Source organism: Chiloscyllium punctatum, chromosome 47 (genome assembly GCF_047496795.1).
Source record: "Chiloscyllium punctatum isolate Juve2018m chromosome 47, sChiPun1.3, whole genome shotgun sequence".
Lineage (NCBI taxonomy): Eukaryota > Metazoa > Chordata > Chondrichthyes > Orectolobiformes > Hemiscylliidae > Chiloscyllium > Chiloscyllium punctatum.
The window spans coordinates 22,795,384-22,816,545 of NC_092785.1; positions in this window are offsets into that span (position 1 = coordinate 22,795,384).

Genomic DNA, 21,162 nt, shown 5'->3' on the forward strand with positions numbered 1-21,162 from the left:
ATTATAAAAATCACCAGTATACTTGTGCACATAAAAACCATGACCTTAAATATGTTACTTGCAGAATGGGATCATAGTGAATACATTTGCAATGAACGTACCCAAAGCTGAAATATTGAAACTCCGGATACAGTCGTCCGAGGCTGGAATCGAATCTGGATCCCTCGAAATCTCAGGCAGTCGCTGTATATTTCCTACCACATCTCTAACCTCAATTCCAACTTTGAACTTAGCAATCCAAGCATTGCACGATAAGCCTGATATTGACCCTGTGGAACAAATGCAATCTGTCAAACAAATTTCAAGGAATAATTTTCCCCACTGATTTCCAGTGATTCTGGTTTTTGGCTTCCATGGAATGAGCTGCCAGTAGAAGTGGTGGCAGCCAGTACAAGTATAGCATTTATAAGGCACTAAGAGAGCTCCAGAGGCAGTCATAGTGTTCCCAGTGCAAGAATTGCATATGTATGTCCAGGATTCCTTCAGCAAAATCACATGGATCTGAGTATAACTCCCAGCGTTGGATGGCAAGACGGATAACGGGATGGGTCACCATTCACCACGCTCAGGAACGCGCTGCTTTCCCTGATTGTGGCTCATCTCATTATAATGTCAATTCCATATTCTCTTCTGTCCCTAAGGGCCAACCCATTCCTCGCTGTCCAAAGGTTAACAATACTCTATCCATTTCTGCATTGAAATTATTGAAAGGACAGCAGGTATGGACGCAAGAGGTGACTGATAGGGGCATGGTAGGGTGGAAAGAGGCTGCAGGAGTGACTCAAAATGAAGGACTGGCTGTGAGTGATGGGTTCAGCTGGAACATTGAGTATTCACGGACATCCCTGTGCATGAGTGTTAAAGTCCGGCAAGAGGGTTCTCTGCATTTCCCTTGCAGGGGAGGTGGGGTCTGAAACAGTCTCTCCTTTACCATGATGATTGTTGGACTCTCTCTGTACAACGTGTGATAATCACATTATTACAATAGAAAGGATCCGTGTGCTGGTGAACCACATCTAAATTAAAAATCATTTTCTGCTGCACTTTTTACTGTTGAAAGAGTTCCTTGAGCCCAACCTCCCGTCCACGCTGAACATGAGAATATTACTCCGCACTCTGCCTTTTTCTGTCTACCATTGTCGTACTCCCTCTCCTCTATCTCTCTCTTTCTGTCACTCTATTGCACTGTCTATCTCTGTCTCTCCCTATCTTTCGGTTTGTCGCTATGAGTTTCTTCCTGTCACTCTGTCTCTCACTCGATCTCTCTTTGCCTTTTTCTGCCTTCGCTCTGTCTACATCTCTGTCTCTGTTTATCTTTGTCACTCTCCCTCTCTATTTTTCACTCACTCGTTAGTCTCTCTGTCTAATTCTTTCTCCGTCTCTATCTCCTTCTCTCTCTCTGTCTCGATCTCCTTCTCTCTCTCTCTCTCTGTCTTCTTCTCTTTCTCTCATTAACTGAGTCAGACGCTTGACTCAGTTATGTGGGTGTTCACCTGTATTAGCTCAAATCCTTTCTTCATTTCTCCAGTAATAGGTTTTACCTCAGGAAGTGATTTTGTAAAACACAACATGCACTGCGACAACCAGCAATAACTTGCCACAATATGAATTACAGTTCTGTAAAGATCTATATCCCTGCATCTGCAGCAATCTGATTCTCTCTCTCTGTCTCTCTCTCTCTGTTTCGCTCTCTCTCTCTCTCTCTCTCTCTCTCACTATACCTCTTTCTTTCCGGGTCTCCCATCCGAACACCTCCGACCATGGTCGCTATCTCTCCTTGTGTCAGTGAGGGCGTTTGTCTGTGTGTCTTGCCCTTTTGGTGTGTAAGGTTCTTTGGGTGAATGGTTTCAGTGTTTTTGTCGGAATGTCCCTATGTGTGTGTATCCCACTTTTTTCCCATTGTGTATTTCCTTGTGCCACCCTTTATGAATGTGTTTCTGCATCTCTGCGTTTTATTTTTCTGGGTGCGTGGATGCTATTCTGTGACTACATATCGCAGTTTGGGTATGCTATTGAGTTTGTGCGCTACTGTGACTGTGAGTGTTTTTACCGATGTCTGCTACTGTGCTTTATATTAGTGTATCTGTGTGTGTTTTGCACAAGTGCATCCGATGTCTTTCTGTCTGTGTCTTTGTAAACTTGTGTGTGTCACCATGTGTGATTTCATTCCTGTGTCATGTGCGCCTGGTGTGTGTTTGTGTGTGTGTGTGTTTGTGTGTGTGTCTGTGTGTGTGTGTAACTCTGAGCATCTCATGATGATTCTGTGACTCCATGTGTTCAGATCTCTCTTTGCCCAAGCAGTATATGTCTTTGCCTCTGTGCGTGTGTCTCTGGATTTGTTTATAACTGTCGCTCTATGACTGTATCTAATTGTGTTTTTTGTTCTGTAATTTGTTTGAGTGTGATCATGTGAGTGTATAGAATATTTCTGTCTGCCCTCGCATATTGGTGTGTAATGTCATTCAGTATGACTTCATTTCCCTTCGTTAGGATGTCTGCATGATTCGGTGTCTATGTAAAGATGTGTTCCTATATCGAAGGAAAACTTTATTTACCTCTGTGCGTAGATGCTTTCTCTTTGTGTGCCTAAGTGTATTTCTATAACTGCCATTATGACTGGATTCCTGTCTGCGTATGCCAAGCTTTGGCTGTACTGTACCTTTAAGGGAGCTGATCAAGCACACCGAGTACTAGAAAATGTAAAATGTCAAATGTGGTCGAACAGCTCACTATGAGACAAAATCAAATTCAAATTGTGTCCCAAGATACCAAACTCCAATCAAGTTTCAATTTAGTATTTTTACGATATTAAAAATAATGAAACAATCTCATGTTTGGGGGATAAATGTCAGATATTTTCAAGAGTTAGTCAGATTGTCATAGAGCAGCAAGGCACCCAACTAGTTCAGACTACCAGCTGAATTGTTCTCTAAAAGATACCTTTACCTGTCAAAGACCCCTGAAGCAGAATCCCTGAGAAGCAGAAAAGAAGACAGAAAAATCCACAGAGGAAAATCTGCAAAGCTGGATTATTTTGAAACGTGATTTTTTTTTAAAGTAAATTGCGATCGGGATTTGTTTATTCGACTAATATTATAGAGGGGGTGTATAAAGATAGGTTGAAGACAAAGGCGTTGTTTCTAATTGGTAGTTCATATTCAGTGTTAGACTTGAAGAATAAAGTTGTTAACTTTTATTTCAAATAGTGACTTTTGGGATAGCTGTTTGTCTCTCAACTTTTAACAGATTAGAGCACGGGGTGAATCTTTCTTGTATTTCTGGTTTATGTTAGCAGAGTGGTTTACCCTGTGTCATAACAGCTAGGGGGAGCGTGAAGGATTGGTGGCAGGGCCAAAGCTGAAGAAAACAATGCAGTTTCCTGAAAGGTGGTCGCAGAAAAGTTTTCTCTATTTGGGAATTTTTATTAACCTGTTTTCCGTCAGCTGTACAGAACGAACTTTGTGCAATTGTTCGTTAAGATAAAGCAGGACTTGCGGCGGTGGGTGTGGCTGCCACAGTTTCGTGGCTAGGCCATATCGCTCTGAATAAAATAAATTTTCTTCTTCGGTTATTATATCCTGTTTTTACCCAGACAGGTGCTGTGGCGGTTTAGCAACTAGCTTGGATACTGTATGCGCCCCCAAAATAAAATTTACCAAGCTGCAACTTCCACAGAATATGTTGGGTGTGGACTTCCCAGATCTGACGAGATACCAAATAGGCGCCCTGCTGTCACATGTGGCTGACTGAGTGTGCAAGGATTCGAGGTCGATGTGGATCGATGTTGAGGCCTCTCAGGTGAAATGTCCCCGCTCAAAATACTGTTTATGTACAAGATGAAATCTGTGACTGAGCACTGTGAGATCCCATATATCTTAAAGAAGCTTGGAGAATAATATGGCAGGGTGAAGCCAATTTGCTTAAGATTTTGTTGTTCACCCCACTACTGGGAGCAGAGGATTTCGACCAGGGTGAACGGAGCATGGAAGGGGAAGGGAATATCATTTTTGGGAGATTTATTCGAAGGACAGGTTGTGATGTCTTCAAACAAATAAATCAGAAATACTGGATGGCTAATATGGAAATTGTCTAATAATTCCAGGTTATGAATTATGTACGGAAGAAGACTACGCTCTTGGTTCAGCCCTATAAGTCAGATTTAGAGACAAGAGAGCTCTGATGTGGGGATGCTCTCCTAGTTAGTAGCATATACCATCTGCAGAAAGGGACTGTCGTGGAGATTTGGAGAGAGTCCATGAGATTTGGAATCAGGAGCTATCGGAAGGAATCTCATCGGAAACATGGGACGATGTGTGGGGGAATATAAAGGAAAATCTCAATATGCAATAAAGCACAAGCTTTGCAATTGAAGATCCTTCACAGTGCCCACCTGGCATCAGAGAGGTTCGCAAAGGCTAAGGAAAGTTGAGGCCTCTTTTCGAAATGTCCCAAAAGCAAAATCAGCACAGGTACCCTCATACATAGATTTTGGTCCTGTGACAAGATTCGCGACGATGAGGGGGCGGGGGCGCGAGCGTGTGTGTGTGTGTGTGTGTGTGTGTGTGTGTGTGTGTGTGTGTGTGTGTGTGTGTGTGTGTGTGTGTGTGTGTGTGTGTGTGTGTGTGTGTGTGTATGTGTGTGTGTGTGTGTGTGTGTGTGTGTGTGTGTGTGTGTGCACGCGCGCGCATGTGTGTGATGGTGACATAGTGAATGAGCTGGAGAAGATCCTGCGAATTGAGGTTCAGATGAATTAAAGTGTCCCTCCTCTGGGCTTCACTGAATCTGCCCTCTCTGGGTGAGAACAGGAAGAGATTATTTAACAATCTTCCATACTGTGTGAGGACGAATATTTTAATGAAGTGGATATCAGAAAAAACCGTCCAGGTCTTGCAGAATGGCGCAGTTTCATGATGGAACACATCCCAAGGATTATCTGACAAATATGGTGCACCATGGAACAGAGTAATTTTAAAGGACATGGCGGCTATTCCTAAATTACATAGACATGGACCAATCAGCGAGACTGAGTAGGGCATTATATAGCCGTGATGGTCGTATATAGGGGTTTGGGGAAACGGGATTGGGGGGTGTGTGGCCCAGTAAATACGAGTATAGTAACTGATGCTCCCGTGAACGGGAGCTTCAGTGGACGTATGGCGAGAGGAGTAATGTAGTGCAGTGTAATGTAATTTAATCTTATTGGATTGTAGTTTAATTCAATACTATTTCATTTAATCTGAATTTATTTTAACTTGGGTTAAGTTAAGTAACAATGGGACGATTGTATTCTGAAAACTAATAGGTACTTTTCTGTTTACAGTTCCGTAATGTAATAATGTGGCATTATTTTAAATTTTCGGTATTTTTGTAATTTTAAAACTTAGTGTTATTTTTTGTAAAAGACTGAACAATTTTCTTTAAATATACGCGTGTGCATTTGCGTGTGTGTATACATAAATGTATACATTTATACATGCATATAAACACTCAGTCATTCACATTGACAGCATTGCATGTTTTATACAGTACGTATAATATATATTCTGTATGTTTGCATAGAGCTATTTATCTGTGTACAAATATTGTTTTGTATTGGAGCTGATGGAGTTTATGTGTAAATATTATTGTGCATTGGCATCATCTGTGTTCATGGATGAATATTGTCTTGTATGTGAATTAGTTGTTTATAAATATGAATATTGTTGTCTGTGAAAACTGTTCATATTTATATGTAAGCATTAGTATGTGCTGAATATGTGCCTGTCTCCTACTATGTCTGACCATGTGGTGTGAATGTTGAGTCCCTCCTGTGCTTTGGGATGGATCTGCAGTCCCAGTGACCGGCCGAGGGGTAGTTGCACAAAGCAGCATCTGTCACATGTCAGCGGTATGAGGAATAAATAGGAAGGAACAACTGATCTCTCATTATATATTCGGGGAACAATAATTTAAGAGCACCGGGGTAGAGAGAGTGTTAAAAAGCGATAGAGAGGTAATCAAAGATTGTGCTGGCGAGAGAATTCAATAGAGAATAATGGGAAGAGGATTAAATAGACATTAATAAAGAGACTGTTAAAAATAAAGTAATAGGATAAAGATTAAATACGAGGGAACCAGGGTTAAAAGCAGGAGAGGAGAATGAGACTGAATGCAAAGTAACAGGGAGAAGTGCAAATGGAGAGTAATGGAAAGAAGATTGAATACAGTAGAGTAGGGAAATGGCTAAATACAGGCAAAAAGGTAATGGTTAAATACAGAGGGAGAGGATTAAATAGAGAGTAATCATGAGAGGGCTACTAAGACAGCAAAACATAGAAGATCATATACAGATCGAGGAAGGATGGAAGTTTGACACTGATGCGGTTTAAAGAATGGCAATGCCTTGAAAGGCTCTGGGAGGAGATTAGTAGTGTAAAGTCGCAACAGGTCTTTCAGCCTCTCAAGTCTGTTCTGCCATTCAATGGCTGATCTGTGGTCTAAACTCACATTCCTGTCTTTGAACCTTATCCCTTAATAGCTATGCTTAACAAAAGAAAATCTATCTCAGCTTTGAAGTTAACAACTGGCCCAGTTTCCACTGCTGTTTGTCAAGAGATTTGCAAATAATCACCACCCTCTCTGCATGGACGTGCTTCCTAACATCTCCCCGAATACTCTGGTTCTAATTCTCAGACTATGTCCCTTTGTTTTAGAATCCCAATTCATTTGAAATATCTTATTTCTATCTCCTCTTTCTTCTAATTTCGAGAGAAACCTGGCCCAATTCCTGTAATCTTTTCGAAATCGACCTGAACCTCGAAAGTCAAGGTATCTTCCTTGCAAATTTACATTGTACTTCCTCCAAGTTCAATGCCTCCGTCCTAAGGTGTGTTGCATGGATCTGCTCACAGTACTCTAAGTGGGATCTAATCAGGGCTTTGTTCAGCTGCAGCATAACTTCAGTTGCCTGACATGGGGCGAGAGGTTCGCTGGTGAGACCAGCATTTATTGCTAACCCCAGGCATCAGTTAACAGGCAGCCACCTTGCTGTGAGGCATCAGTCACACATCACTTAGACCACGTGAGGTTGGCAGTTTCTTTCCCAATCAGTGAAAATGTTTTTTTTTCTTAATCCTGGAAATGATGAGGTAAAAATCAACTTGTTGGCCAATTCCCCAGAGCCATTGACAATTTCCTCTGTAAGCTTCGTTTTTGTATGTTCTGATATACTTCTGATATACTTATTTTTTGAGTGAGCCTTGTTTTACACTGATGGGATGTGGTCGATTACAACACAGTTAAAATTATAGTGTGCAAGCCTCACTGCTCGCAGGAAAATGACTCGGATCTGTGAAGATTCGGAGGTGACGGTGTTTCACTGGGGTAGACAAAGTTTAAAAAAATCTGTGAAGTACACACGTTTACACCTGTTTACACCTGGCATGTAACCGAAACACTGATTCCTGGTACACAACTGGCCTGATACCCTGTGACATTCTGTACACATCTGCCACGGTCCTGACACAGTGTGAAACCCTCCCCATACGTGGTGGGATCCTGATATAGTGAAATACTGTGCACACCTGGCATGGTCTCGCTGCACTGTGAAACCCTGCACACACCTGTCCGGGTTCCATTATACTGTGGAACCCTGTGCGTAACTGGCAGCTTCCCAAAACACTAAGAATGCTTGTTTAAACTTGGCAGGATTCTAATACACCGTGAAACCCTGTACACACCTGGCAGGACCCAGTTACACGGTGTCATACAGTGCAGTATGTGGAGGATCCTGATGCAATGTGAAACACCGTACACCCCTGGCGGGGTCCTGATATACTTTGAATACCTTTTTACACCTGGCTGGGTCCTGAGTCACTGTGTAACCATGTACACTCCTGGCAGGATTCTGATACACTGTGAATCCTTGTACACACCTGGCAGATCCTAGTCCACTGCGATACCCTGTGCACACCGACTTTGCCCTGATATGCGCTACATTGATGACTGCATTGGCGCCACCTTGTGCTCCCGCGAGGAGGTTGAGCAATTTATCAACTTCAACACATTCCACCCTGACCTTAAATTTACCTGGACTATCTCTGATACCTCGCTCCCATTCCTGGACCTCTCCATCTCCATTCGTGACGACCGACTTGACACTGACATTTTTTACAAACCCACTGACTCCCATAGCTACCTGGATTACACCTCTTCCCACGCTATCTCTTGCAAAAATGCCATCCCGTATTCTCAATTTCTCCGCCTCCGCCGTATCTGCTCCCAGAAGGACCAGTTCCACCATAGGACACACCAGATGGCCTCCTTCTTTAGAGACCTCAATTTCCCTTCCCACGTGGTTAAAGATGCCCTCCAACGCATCTCGTTCACATCCCGCACCTCCGCCCTCAGACCCCACCCCTCCAACCGTAACAAGGACAGAACGCCCCTGGTGCTCACCTTCCACCCTACAAACCTTCGCATCAACCAAATCATCCACCGACATTTCCGCCACCTCCAAAAACACCCCACCACCAGGGATATATTTCCCTCCCCACCCCTTTCCGCCTTCCGCAAAGACCGTTCCCTCCGTGACTACCTGGTCAGATCCACACCCCCATACGACCCACCCTCCCATTCTGGCACTTTCCCCTGTCACCGCAGGAACTGTAAAACCTGTGCCCACACCTCCTCCCTCACCTCTATCCAAGGCTCTATAGGAGCCTTCCACATGCATCAAAGTTTCACCTGCACATCCACTAATATCATTTATTGTATCCGTTGCTCCCGATGTGGTCTCCTCTACATTGGCGAGACTGTGCGCCTCCTAGCAGAGCGCTTTAGGGAACATCTCCGAGACACCCGCACCAATCAACCAAACCGCCCCGTGGCCCAACATTTCAACTCCCCCTCCCACTCTGCCGAGGATATGGAGGTCCTGGGCCTCCTTCACCGCCGCTTCCTCACCACCAGACGCCTGGAGGAAGAACGCCTCATCTTCCGCCTCGGAACACTTCAACCCCAGGGCATCAATGTGGACTTCAACAGCTTCCTCATTTCCCCTTCCCCCACCTCATCCTAGTTTCAAACTTCCAGCGCAGTTACTGTCTCCTTGACTTGTCCGACCTACCTATCTTCTTTTCCACCTATCCACTCCACCCTCTCCTCCTTGACCTATCACCTTCATCTCCTCCCCCACTCACCCATTGTACTCTATGCGACTCTCTCCCGACCCCCACCCTCCTCTAGCTTATCTCTCCTTGCTTCAGGCTCACTGCCTTTATTCCTGATGAAGGGCTTTTGCCCGAAACGTCGATTTCGCTGCTCGTTGGATGCTGCCTGAACTGCTGTGATCTTCCAGCACCACTAATCCAGTAATACAGTCTGAGGCAGAGTCTAACCAATGCAAATATGCGGATTCTTGCTTGCTCTCATGTTTGATATAACACCAGATTTGCATCTCATTTCTAACGACACCTTCGTCTCTCCTGGCATGCTATCATAAACACTTTATCGTATGAGTGTTGGTCACACAGGTAAGTGGTCAGAGATTATAGTTGAGTGCAAATCATCCAAAAGTGGCCCACAAGTCACGTTGAATATCCAGATTTGAATTGCTAGATCTGTTCTTGAGTTTAAACTACTTTGCATGATGGTTGTGCTCATAGCACGATGGAGCGTGGCTCCAAAGTGAAGACAAGACTTTATCTCCACAAGGACGATGTGACAGTCACTTCTGTCTATATTGTCAAGGGCAGAGACTTCTACGACAGATGAGGATAATGTCCATAGGTTTTCTTGGTTCCGTCACCACTTATTTCTACACAGTTAGGCACACATGTCCTCCTGGATTTCGCTAGCTTCGTCAGCAGTGGAGCTAGCAAGACACCTTTGGTTGGACACATTGAAGTTGTCAATTCTAAGCTCCTTTGTGCTCATGCCACCCTCAGTGCTTCTTCCAAGTAGTGTCCATGTGGAGGTACTCATCAGCTGAGAGACAGAACTGAGATGGTGCTGATGTGATGGGACTTGGTGCATTCCCAGCGCTCTATCCTCCCAGCTGTTCGCTGGCACGTTCAGTGGTCGGCAGGGCAGAAGCAAGGATGGTGATGGTTATATCGGTGACATTTGTTATAACTTATGATTCACAGTGAGTATGGGTCTGTCCGGCTGTTACTTAAATTGTTTTTGGCACAGTTTCCTCATGATGCCAGTTGACAGATTTCAGTAAAGTGGACTTCGCAGGATTGACGGGGCAGCATATGTTTTTGTCATTTCCAGTTTCTATGTCTGTGCCTGGTGTTCCATCCAATTTTTATTTTTAGTTCCTCTATCATCGTTAGCTTACACGGCTGAGTAGTGTTCTCAGCCGCGTCAGAGCCAGTTAACGATCCCTTATATTGGCTTGAATTCCATGCAAAACGTTTTCATCAGGAATGTGTCAATGAATATTTCCAGAGTTGAGTTTGCGCTGATGTGAGTCCATTTGGGTTGTGGAAATCAGTGGGACTGACAGGTTTTAAAGAGGTAAGTGTCTGTGTCACAATTGATTGGTACAATTCAACACACTCTTACAATGATTTACTGATAGGGGAAAGGAGGGAATGCTATTATTTTTAACAGAGCAAAGTTTTCACTGCAGTATTTCTGTCTACCCATCCTATTGATGTTATATCTGATACAGAGCATACGAATCTGGTAATACTCGTCGTCAGCATTGCTGAATGATTAAACAGGGAAGAAGATCCAATATCTCGCAAAGTGTTAGAATGGACACAGGTTAGTTACGAAATTCATGTAAAATATAATCTGAAAAGGGCCGCTGAATGCACACAGACATAGCTCATGCAAAGCTGCAGTCACACACAGTAAGTGGTCCATCCCACTTCCCTCCCTTTTCCTCTCTCTCTCTCAAGCTCTCTCTTTTCCACTCTCTCTCGCCCTCTGTCTCTTTCACCTCCTCACTCTCTGTCATGCTCTCTCTCTCTCACTCACCATCTCTGTTTTATCATTCGCCCTCTCTCTTGCACGCAGTCTAACTCAATAGCACCACACCCTCTCGGTTGACCCTCGCTCTCTGTTGACTAGATGTGTCTCTGTCATCCCTCCCTGTTCCACTCCCTCGTCCCCCCACCCTGTTTCCCCTTCTCTCTTGCACCACTCTGCAAATGTTCCATTACCGTTCTGTAAAATTTTAAGAGTTTGAGGCAGAAGGTGCTAGCCGTCAAAGGATAATGAAGGGGGCTGGAGCTCATTCATAAGCTACTTTTCTTCACGAGAAAGTCTCCACGGCCTGGTCAAGTCCATTGCCCGCACCTTCAGAAATGGAGAGTTGCTTTTAGCACCTCTGCAGACATGTTGCATTTCAAGGCTTCTGAACTGTTCGTGATTAGGCTCCGAGATTAGGAATCTGCTCTTTCATTTGTTCCAATGTTTTCACTATCTCTGATGAGTTTTGAAAGCTGTTCAGGAATTATTATAAGTTGGATAAAGAGAATGATTTGTGAAGATCCACTGGATTTTGTATTTCAGCAACAAATTAATCAACAGCGGTGGAGGGGATGCTCAAGGGAGAGTGGCACAGTTAAGTCACGTTTGACAAATATTGCCAATTTTGAAGAGTATGATTGTACAGATTTGAAGATTGTGCTGGTAATGTGGTTCACACATATACTCAGTTACTCAATATAAAAGGAATGATAACTGACTGGGTATAATGCTTTATTTATGTTTGTGCTCACAAATCAAGACTCCACAATCACTAAGTTCTTGAAAGAACAGCTACCAACTATTCCGGATGGTGAAATTCTACTGGAACAGACTTGAAGAGGCGATTGAAGATGGAGTGGATGGATTCAACTCATTGTTAACATTTGAGAGGCTTTTCAGTGGACAACAACATTCAGAAAGTGTAAGGGACACAGAATGGTTCCGATTATATAACTATCACAAAACTGTGAGAATAAGAACGAAGGAAATGCTGGATGAAGAAGAAGACCAAAGTTTTCAAACATTCTGATAGTCTCGTGCTGTACTAATGTTGGCGGAACTAATCAATCACTGTAATCAGTTCTTCCTGAACAAACCCAGACATGGAGTGAGAAAAACATCAGCTGTTGTGAACTAAATATTCAAGGTATGTGTGGTACTTTCACATCAGACATTCTATGCATCTGTGACTTATTAAGTATTGGTATACCTAATGTGATCAGCTTTGAAGAAATGTTATCCTCCTCCCCAACTACAGTCTCACGCTGTATCTAACTTTACTATCCCTGTCTTCTTTGTACTTGGATTGAGCTTTTAATTCTTTCTCCAATACATCTCAAAATTGGCTGCTTCGCCCTCCATAACATTATTCCAGTATCTCCTATCTCCGTCCGTGAGCTGCTGAAACACCCATCCAATCTTTGGAAACACTAATCACTAATGACTTTTTTTTACTCAGTCACAGTATGCGGGCATCGCTGACCAAGCCAGCATTTAATGACCAGAGGGCAGTTCAGAAGCAACCACATTGCTATGGGTCTGGAGTCACGTTTTGGCCAGACCAGGTAAGGACGGGAGTTTCCCTCACTCAAGGACACGAGTGACTCAAATGTTTTTTTTTCCAAATCAAGAATGGATTCATGATCATCATCAGACTTTTCACTCCAGATTTTAATGACTGGAATTCCACCATCTGCCAAGGCCCGATTCGAACCCGGATCCCCCGAGTATTCCGCAGGACACTGTATAACAGCTTAATACCACTTAGTCTTTGACTTCACAATAACGTGAGTGCTACTGTGACAGGCTTTGCTTTGCGCACGTTAAACTTCAGTTGTCCAAAGTTCTTTTACATGTACCCTATCCCACCAAAGTGCCACTCAGTTCAACTCCTGGTGCTCAAATGGCTGTCAGTCAAATATCCTGCCTCCAGTTTAAGTCGGTTCAAGGACTCAATCCAGACTATTTATGTAACCTTTCAGGATCAAAGAGTCATAGATATGTGCATCACTGAAATAGACCATTCTGTCTAACTTTTCCATGCCGACCAGATATCGCAAGCCAATCAAGTTCCACCTGCCAGCACCTGGACCATGTCTGTCCGAACTCTTCGTATTCATATACCAATTCAGATGCCTTTAAATGTAGCCATTGTACCAGCCTCCACCACTTCCTCTGGCAGCTCACTCCAAGCACGTACCACCCTCTGTGTGAAATAGTTGCCCTTCAGGTGCCTTTTATAACTTGCCCCTCTCACACTGAACCTTTGCCCTCTAGTTCTGGATTCCCTCACCCCAGGGAAAATATTTTGTCTGTTATCCTATCCATGCCCCTCATGATTTTATTAACCTCTATAAGGTCACCCCTCAGCTTCCAATGCTCCAGGGAAAACAGCCCTAGCTTATTCAAACTCTCCCTACAGCGCAGATCCTCCAATCCAGGTAACATCCTTATAAATCTTTTCTGATCCCGTTCAGGTTTTACAATATCTCTCCGATAGGGAGGAGACCAGAATTGCAAGCAATATTCCAACAGTGTCCGAATCAATGTCCTGTACAGCCGCAAAATGGCCTCCCAACTCCTGTACTTTATGCTCTGACCAATAAAGGTACGTATGTCTAACGCCTTCCTCGCGATCCTATCAACCTGCGACTCCGCTTTCAAGGAGCTATGAACCTGCACTCCAAGTTCTCTTTGTTCAGCAGCACCCCCGAGGACCTTACCATTAAGTGTATACGTTTTGCTAAAAATTGCATTCCCATAATGCAGCACCTCGCATTTATCTGAATTGCACTCCATCTGGTACTTCTCAGCCCATCGGCCCATCTGATCAATATCCCATTGTAATCCGAGGTAGCCTTCTTTGCTCTCCACTGCAACTCGAATTTTGGTGTCATCAGCTAACTTACTAACGATACCTTGTATGCTCACATCCAAATCAATTATGTAAATGATGAAAAGTAGAGGACCCAACACCGATCCTTGTGGCACTCCACTGGTTACAGGCCTCCAGTCTGCAAAACACCATCACCACACTCTGTCTTCTAACTTTGAGCCAGTTCTGTACTAACGTGCGAGTTCTCCCTGTATTCCATGAGATCTAACCTTTCTCACCAGTCTCCCGCAGGGAACCTTGTCAAACGGCTTACTGAAGTCCAGAAAGCTCACATCTACTGATTTGCCCTCATCAATCCTCTTTCGACTTTTCTTCTTCTGTGCTGTGACCTTTCCCAAACAGGTTTCTTGAAATCTGTGTTCCTTCTGTTTCTGTGTTCTTCCTCACATCTCCATATGTTTACATGATCAGCAGTGACTGAGTTTGAATCAAGCTCAGTGTGATAGTGAGACAGTGATGGTCATGCCATTGAATGAGAAAGATTGGCAGCAAATCGGGTTCTTACTGCAGAAACTGATCAGTTGAAAATTCTGTGCCATGAACATTACTTCTCACTTGTCAAACCAATTAAGGTTGTCATCCAGGGCTGACCTCCAGGCCTTCTCACATGGTTGAACACAGTTGGTCCCAGGACACAGTGCTGCGAGACGTTTACAGTCATTGACTGGAGCTGAAATGATTGTTCTCCTCAACAATGACCATGTGCTTTTGCATAAGGTATGTGGCTAACAAGTGGAGTGTTTTTCAGAAAAAAATGGTCATTGACGTGAACCATAATTTTGAGTGATGAACAGATTCGGTTGCAGGGGCTGAACGGGCCACTTCTGTTCTTCACTGTTTTGCCCTTAATCAGACTGGATCAGGACATGCCCAGTAACTATACTGAAATGAACTCTGAGGTGCAATAGTCGAGGACAAAGTGGAGTATTTAGGATCCCAACTTTCCAGAAGATGTTTACAATATACTCACCCATATTCACCAAGGGCCAGGGAATGGTGCAGTGATTGCTTTCCAGGCGCAAAACAACTGGGGAATCCCATTCCTGAGGAGATCCCTTCCTTTTCATTGACAATATTTATCTTTAACTCAACTACTCAATCTATTAATGATTATTCTTTCCAGGCTATCACTGTCTTCGTGGAGAAGGGGAAGAGGGCAGACAGTTCCAAACTGCTTCTAAATCTGGTGATGGAGAAAGGCTCTCAGGCCCAAAGGATGGTGTGGGTATTCTTTGTGAAAATGCGTCACAGGATCCCAAAGTTGGATAAAATACTGAAAGAAATAGAGGAACATGGTATAGTTGAGTCTCACACTATTCATTTCAGTTTGGAACACTTTATATTTTGCAACAGTGTTACACAGTTCCGAAGTAATGAAATCTAAATAATCTCAACAGGTCCTCATCTGTTTCATTTTATGGATATGGTCCGAAATATATTCGAAATACCCAGTCACCTGAAAGGTAATTGGTAATAGGGAAATCTTAAATCATTTTATTTCATTTCTGTGCATCAGTGTGTTTGAATTTAGCCATTTATTTAATGATTTAAAGTTTGAGAATTAATGTTCACAGCTGGGAAACATAATTCCAGTTGGCTTGAAAGTTCAACTATTTTTCATAAATTCAATTTAGAATTTACACCGTTTCTCCTGTATGCAGAAAATGTGTGGACGTTGTATTAGTTCATCAATTGAACCTGCTGATCACTGTTAGGTGTCAGTTTTACAAGGCGGATCTTGATACACTGTGACACCCTGTATACACCTGGTTGGATCCTGATGCACTTATAAGTGTATTTGAATACTCCTGAAATATGATTGTAACTGCACTTTGAGTCTGACATATTTGGTTGTTGCCTGCTGATTGAGTGCAGAGATTAAAAACAAAGTGACTTGTAACTCCTTGAGTCTATACCATGGACGCAAGTCATTCTGCTCAAATGTTCTGTTTCCAACCTCTCTTCCCTGAATTTCCATAACACTTCTGTTTATTTATTCAGCATTCGTCCATATTTTCATCTGAACCATTCCTTTGTTTATGAACCCAATGTATTTGTCCAAACCAAAACACTCTCTGGAGTAAAGAAGTTTCACCTGAATTACATGGTGACGATTTCAATTTCCATATGGGTGCCTCCACTGTCCATATACTGTTCCAACCATCAGTCAAATTCACTATATGAAATACTTTTATGATGCGAACCTCGCCCTCATATCTTTTGCAATGGGATGAGTCCAGGCCTATTCAGTCTCCCTTGCTATCCACAATCTGCAACCTGTAGGTATTTTAGAATGTGTAGAGTTGTATTTGTATCTTTCTCATATCTATGATATGGAAATGAGAACATCACTGTACGGTACTGCATTGCTTTTGAACTTAAAACACTGAGTGTGGATATCACTGTCTAGACAAGCATTTTTTTGGAAATCCCTTGTTTCCTTTTTGAACTGCTGCAAAGGTTCGGGACAGAGACAGGGAATACCAGGATTTTGGCGCAGCAAGTGTGAAATAATTTTCTTGAAGTGTCTGACGTGGGAGGAAAATCTCATGTTGTGCTGGTCCCATTCATCTGGTGTCCTTGAACTTCCAAATTACAGGTTATGAATGTGCAGTCTATGGGATCAAGTGAATTGTGGCAGTGCATCTTCGAGAAGTTGCACATTGCTGCCATTTTGTGCTCATGATTGATGGGGTGAATATTGAAGGTCATGTAAGTGGTTCCAATCCAGCAGGATACTTTGTCCTGGATGGTGGCTGAGGATGAAGTTCTGGTCTCCCTGTTATTGAAAGGATGTTAATATAATGGAGAGAGTTCAGGAGAGTTTTCGCAGTATGTTGCCGGGTATGGAAGGTTTAATTTATAACGAAAGGCTATATAGGCGATGACTTTTTTTCCCTGGACTGTAGGAGGTTGAGAGACGAACTGATAGAAGTTAATAAAATAAAGAGGGGCGAATATAGGGCTAATAGTCGTTGCCTTTTCCCTTCAATAGGGATTTCAGGATGACGGGACACATTTTTGAAGGTGAGAGGAGAGAGATTTAAAAAGGATACAAGGGACAATTTTGTTTGCAGAGGTTATTTCACGTCGAGAAAGGACGTCCTGCGGAAGTGATGGATGTGGCTAAGATTACAATATTTAAAAGACATTTCGGTAAGTAAATGAATAGGAAGGGTTTGGAGGAAATGAACCAGGCGAGCAGGCAGTAATAATTTAGTTTGGTATTATGTTTGCTATGGACTGCTTGGACTGCAGTGCTTGTTTCCGTAAAGTATGACTCTCTCACTCTATAACTCCGCGAATACAAGCAAATGAGAGCATTCCATTCACACAGCTGAATTGACTTGTAGGTGGTTGGAGATAGGAGGTGGGTTACTTGCGAGAATCTGTAAGATAATGTCTGTGATAAGCTTCTGTATAAATCTTGCCGGGATATATTATCAGCTTTGTAGAGGTTTCCATGAACAAAACTAAAAGAATTTGAAATCTTTCTCAACTATCCTTCTTTTACAAGCGATGTTTTCATGAATGGTAGTTTATCTGCTACACAAATCTGTCCTGAATCTGTGCACGTAATGCTGTAATTTGCTCTCAGATTTGCAACACTCAAGTAAACAAGTAAAGCGGTTTGACGTTTTATTTTTCGTCAATGTTTAACTAACTTGGTGAACTGCTTTCTGTTCTAATTGACAATGTTCAACAGAATCACAAGGAAACATTGCGGGTCCATACTGAAAAACTGAGAGTTAACACTGCCGTAAAAAAAAGAGAAGGTGAAGATTTTCCCACTGGTTGATCGATACACTGAGCTAACGATTATTTCTACTGTTCGAGATTGGGAACTTGTAGAAGATGACTCGGTAGGAAGAGGCCGCGACCATGAAGAGTAGAGAGTTCATCAGTTGTTCCATTGCAAAATTTCCAGGGCAAAGTCCAAACCAGGGATTTCAGCAGTCATAAATGGAGTGCCTCGGGTTGAAAAATCAACAATGGTACAAAGGATGGGTTATGACTGGGCCACTGGGAAAATATACCCACGTTTTCAATTTGGATTCATTTTTAATTCCGGGGTTTGAATGCTCTTAATTGTTGGATAAACCTGAGTAATATGATATTGGTTCATTAACGTTACTTAGGGAATGTTGTGGGAGAGTTCTGTAAGAAGCCAGAGGGATTGCTGTTTATATTTGTTGGTTTGCATGAATTCAAGGGCAGTATTGATTTTTTTGACAGTCAGGGAAATACAGAAACTCAGTCTATCACTGGAACCATTTTTCACACAAAGGGACAGGAAACAGCAGCAGGTTCCCAACACCATCACCCAACTGTATTACTACTGTATTTATAGCATTCTGAAAAACTACAGCCGTCAGATTGCAAACTCCGGTGAGGTGTTTCTGAAAGTTGGTGAGATGGCCTTCACTGGCGTCTCTGAGAAAAAAATATTGTGTTTAGAAATGAAGATTTGATTCAGTACAATCTGGAACCTTCCCAGTTCCTGTCTGGATTCCTAACTGAGAGAGATGATTCTGCACGGATTGTTAGTTACACATTCCCACACATCACCATCCAGGAATTTTTAGCGGCCTTTGGTCAATTCCTGTCTCCTGATGCCAGGGACTTTCAGAAATTGCTCATTGAGGCCCAAAGTAAGGAAGATGGGCGACTTGCCATATTCATCCGGTTTGTTGTTGGTCTCCTCTCCCCAAATTCAGCTCGTCCTCTGGAAGAGTTTTAATTTCAAGTTCATCATCAGACAATCTGTCAGGTTATTGATTGGTTGAAGGACATTGTTAACGGACAGATTGGAAACACTGAGACTATAATTGGTAAAAAGAAACCTCCTGAATACATTGCACTACGTGTTTGAGTCTCAGAATAAATCATTTACACTGAACTCAGTGAAAAGTGTGGAAACATTTTCATTTAGTGAATTGTGACTCACCCCAATAGACTGTGAAGTCCTCTGTTTTTTCATTGAATTCTTTGAGTCACTAAAAGAACTTGATCTTTTGAATATCAGATAGTGTCAACAGTTGTTTTCCATCATGTAGAGGAGAACGAGAATTCCTACATTCAAGACAAAGGATAGCAGCGATTGGGATTCATACTTCACAAATGCCGAGAGCTGAGGCAACTATCTGTCTCTAATTTAGTCATATTGTTGAGCAGTCATGGATTGTGCCGTTTACTCCATAATGAAGGGAGACTAATAGTTCAGATGTACCAGAGAGAATCATTTTCAGCATAAAATTTTCTGATAATAAAAATTGTTGACAAATTTCACGAGGACTGAAGAATCTTAAATGGATTCTTGTCAATAGGATGGGACTTTCCTGATGAACTAATACAAGTCATTGAATTTTGGTCAATAAGTCATCTAATTCGTAACCAACAAGACTAGAAAACAGAATGCAACACGACCCATGTCCTTCTGAACTATATCTCATACAGTATCAAGATCAATGTTAGTTTCATGTTACCTACCACTTTTACCTCGGTGTGGCTGAATCTCATTACAGATCAGCACCAAATACTTGTCTATTTGGTCTGAAAGGAGTCTTGAAAACATTGCAGGAACTGAATGTATATCCTTTCACTTATCCTTTCTCACCAATATGTCAGGAAACTCGCCCATGATATTTTTAAGCTAATATACTTAATCTGCCTGTATTTTTCCTCAGTCTGTATTAATGTTTGATCAATCCCTTGCTAATCGTTGTCTCCAGTTACATGATACTATTTATACTATTTATAGCTGGCTGATTTATGCTAGTTTTATGTTTGAATGAATAATTGCAGCCTCCACACTCACACACCATTATTTCTTTCACTTGTTTTCCCAATTGCATTCCATCTTGTAGTGTTCACTTTTCTGCCAAAATATTTCAGCAGCCATTCTTAATAATTCCTCCTCGTTATTTTTTACCTTCATACCTCCTGAGACAAGAACAGATTTTAATGGTGATTCCTCTTATTTTGTTTTATTCATTGTTTTGGTCTAGTATTCCTCAATCCCATTTATCTGTCTTTATCTATGGCCCTCGTTTGTTCTTTTCTGTTTTATCTTTTCACACTTAATTTATATTTAGACTGATTTAATTTCCTGTTCTGTCTGTATTTACTCGCTTTACTCTTTTTCTGCCTGCCTTTTTCCTCTTTCCAGGAGAACCGATGCCTTATCATGATTTAGCTGGAATCTGTCCCCTCAGTGTAGCTCCTTTCTATCCCACGAATGATGTCAGCGTGCTTTTAAATGACACTATTTTATCCCACATTAGCGCTTTCTCCACGTGTTAATTATTCTATCTAACTGCCTCAAAGCTAATTTGCATGTAGTCAGGGAGTTACTGAGAGATAATCAATTGCGAGGTCCCTCTTTAATTTAGCTTTTACCTGATATTTCTGCAGATGCCACCACCACCCTACCCGACCCCACCTTCACCCTGACATGATCTGCCATCATTAGATTATCCCACTTCCTTTCCGTTTCCTCCCCAGCTGCCATGGGACCTTCTTAGCCTGACACATTGTAAGTAGCATACACTGAAAATGTGTTGCCGGAAAAGCACAGCAGGTCAGAAAGCATCCAAGGAGCAGGAGATTCGACATTTCGGGCATGAATTCAGAGACCACATGTTTGGACTGTGCCAGATTATCGGAACGATTAAATAGAGTGGGGGAGTTGTCTGGATAGCATTTCAAAGTATCACAGCATGCAATGAATCACAAAGCATAACAGCAATCAAAAACTAACAATTTTGCTGTTGAGATAATGTGTTCGTGTTACTTACAGCGATAGGTGATCATTTAAAGCAAGGTTTAGTGGACCTGATCAAGTCAAGGATGTTGAGTGTGTTGAACTATTTGACAAAGACTTCAGAGTCTTTCACAGAGTTTAACATGTGAATATGCTCCTAAGGTATTTTGACAGGGGAGCAAAGCCAGTAGAGACTGTTATTGAGTACAACATGGAGTGAAGAACCAAGTTCAGATGATTCTGACTTGTAAGTACCTCAAATTGAAATGAACATTGAGGAAGTTGTCACAACGTTTTGACAAAGTATTGAGTTACCTTCCGGAGAAAAATGGAAATGACCTGAAGCGATTATTACTATCACATTGGGAGACATATGGAAATAAGACGGAAAGTACTAACCAAACTATGCACGACCTAGATAGAGTAAATGCTCTTCTGATTAAACAGCATCCTTATAAGCATAACTCTCAAAATGTGCCACAGGTTTAAAAAGGGATTGAAGACGTGCTTCAAGTCGGCATAATTAAAGTGAGTAAAA